Source organism: Ictidomys tridecemlineatus, chromosome 6 (genome assembly GCF_052094955.1).
Source record: "Ictidomys tridecemlineatus isolate mIctTri1 chromosome 6, mIctTri1.hap1, whole genome shotgun sequence".
Taxonomy (NCBI): Eukaryota; Metazoa; Chordata; class Mammalia; order Rodentia; family Sciuridae; genus Ictidomys; species Ictidomys tridecemlineatus.
Genome location: NC_135482.1, coordinates 50692764 through 50695941, shown reverse-complemented (window position 1 = coordinate 50695941; position 3178 = coordinate 50692764).

Here is a 3178-nt window from a genome sequence, read left to right as displayed (position 1 = left end):
CAAGCATCACCGATTGTTATTAACTATATTTGTTACCAAGAAAACTAATTAAGATACTATGTGAACAGAATTGAAGTAAGACAATTAGGCAAAAATATATCTTTAAGCTTTAGACACTTTAGCTGGGTCATTTTCTACAGCAGAAAGACAGATTTTTTTTTTTAATTACCAGTTAAAGAGAAATCATCTGCTCCCTTTCTGACTTGCAGTATCACTTCTACTTTCGAAAATTATGGTGTAGGCTGTTCAACTGTCAGGATGTTATCTTTGTTGAAATAATTTTATTGCAATGTTTCACTTGTGTCCTGATTTATTGCTAAAATGACATCCAAAAGAAGCAAATTATTCAAGTGAATAGAGAATGCTTTTTGCAGTCTTGTAGGTGACAAACCTCCACTCATGATTTCCACACATCTTTCTTGTTTAAAATAGATTTGAGGGCTGGGGCTGTAGCTCAGTGGCGAGCACTTGCCTAGCGTGTGTGAGGCCTGGTTTCGATCCTCAGCACCACATAAAAATAAACAAATAAAATAAAGGCATTCTGTCCATATCAACTACCAAAAAAATTTTGAATTAAAAAAAAAAGATTTGAATTGCTTTGAATATATTATCTTATTTACCTTTCCAAGATGAAAATGGAAAACACAGTTGTTGCAACTACACTTCTTGAAGAAGTCTGGGATGAAACCTTAGTTTTGAGAAACTCGCAACAGAAGAGGAATTGCCCTGTCAGGCTATAGGGGCCTCCTCCTGTTAGGGGACAGACAGATATAAGTGATGGCAGTATGAGGATAAGGGGGAAATTCTATAAAACGGACCCACTGTGCTGACCCTCACATTTTCACTTTTAAAAAGCCACTTACCTGCAACCCTGCCTGGAGATGTAACATTCCTTACTCAACAAAATATCTGTTAGCAGGAGAAATGCAGGACCTGAAATGCTGGTAAGAAAAACACAAATTACCCTCAGGGGGGGATTTTTTTTGTGACTCTTACACAACCCTGAACACCGAACTCAGGAAGATAATTTTTCCTAACCATAAAATCTGTAAGAACAGCATGGGCCTAAGTGACCTAGAGTTGTGATGGCAGTGGGGACTTGAAAGTCTGATGTTATCCTGCTGTCAGTCAAAAATAAAGAGGTGACCTGGACAGAACTCTCTGGAAACTTCCCTGGGACCCTCAATAAAACTAGAGGGCAGGAGGGGCATGCTGTTCTTTCCTCTCTGAGAGGACCCTCTCTCTCCCTTGAGTTTTGTCCCCTTTTCCCCTTTCCTACCCCTTCAAATAAATTCATTCCTGCTACTCCAAGTGACATGTCTGAAAGCTTTCCAGCCTGACTACAAGAATCAGGGTGTGAATGGGGGTCTTTGTGCTGCCCGGGTTTCCAGCAGACCCCAGCCCTGTAACACTTCAACCACTGCCTCTCTCCAAATTGGACACTGATCCTTTCCAGTAAGACACATTTGGGTCTAGTTTTCTAAAATGTTCCTTGTTCCTTCATTTTTATATATAAGCTCTTCTTTTGCAATGTGTTACTTGCAATGCTTGATGTATTCACTAAAAACAAACTGTGTGGTAGTGAATCATTAATTTAGGGCAGACTTCTAACTGGTGCCAGCCCTTTATATCCCACCAGCTTTCTATTCTTCACTTTCTTTTGCTAAAATTCCAGGGGGAATCTGCGTTCAGATTTAGTGAACTTCAGCAAAGCTGATCAGCTCATGTCATCTACACTCATACTTTTGATACTTTGTTCCTCGTGGATCCTTTTGAATTAATTTTGATGTTTTTTAGAAACACTGCCTGAAAATATCAATCCCTTTGAGTTGTTTGGCACCTCTAAACTCATCCCAGGAGAGTGTTTCACTCCAGCACCCAAGTCCTGGTCCTGGTATTAACCCACCTGTATCTCACTGGCTTACAAATATTTCTTATCCACATTTCATCAAAGCGACAGCTGCAACCTCTGCAGGGCTCCACAGACCTGAGCTCAACTTGGCTCCACCTGTCTTCTCCTTTTAGAGCTAGATGAAGGAGTAGACCCTCTCTGTGATACTTTGTTTTCATAGTCAAAGGCCAGAAGAGAAATTACTGACATACACCATGTTCATGCCTTGGATTTTAACACTTCTGCCCAAAACTGGTGCCTTCTGAAATATTCTGCTCATATTCCAGTGGCCAGAGTAGTAACAGGGACAAACCTGAACTCAAGGTAATAAAGGTATATGCTCTGTCTTCTGAAAAAGAGAAAACTTTGGGAAGAATAGTTCAATTTACCACACCTTATTTGACTGAATTTTGAATTCTGGGAGACATATATTGGTGTCCTGGGGCTATCCACAAGCATTCCAGTTCCACTCTCCTGAGCACGTGGTAGGATTATACTCATTGCACTCCATTAGCAGGTCTAGCTATGTGGTTTACTTTGGCTGGTGGAGCATAGGTGACGTGTTTCACTTTTAGGAAGAAGTGTTAAGAGTCAACCAACAATTCACCTCATTCCCTGTATGGCAGTTATGTAAGGATGGACCTCAGTCAACCTGTATCCTTGAGTGAGCAGAATCCCCCTGACAACCCAAAATGAATGTGGAGAAGGAGATAAATAAATTTTTGGCTATGTTAAGCCACTGATGGTAGAGACTTGCTTGTTGTCACAGCATAACTTAACCCATCCTGACTAGCCCATTGGGCTTTTTAGGGATGGTTCTCTTTCTTAGTGTCTACCATATGCATTTATAGAAAACAAAAGATAACTGCTCTTCCCTGACAGGGAGCCGAGAGTTTCTAAAGCTAGCAGGTAAATATCCAATGAGTAACAAGAGATGTACATATCTCAAAGTATCTCTGAACAATATATTTACTGGTTACAAAGGAAAACAAAATAGAAGCTCACAGTTAAGAAAACTGATAGACCCCAACTTACTAAGTGATGAATACATTATCAGTAATAAGATAAAAATATCATATACCTCCTGATAGGATGCGTTGATAAATACAAACATCATTTCTGTAAAAATCCTGGTAAAAATACATACCCCAAATCTAACCCCAAGAAAACACTAGAAAGAACCAAATTGAAGGACATTATTAAAAGTAGCAAGGGCCAACATTATCCAGACACAAATGAATAAGAAGCATAGTATGTGGAAATTTATGTGACAGAGAAACATTGCAG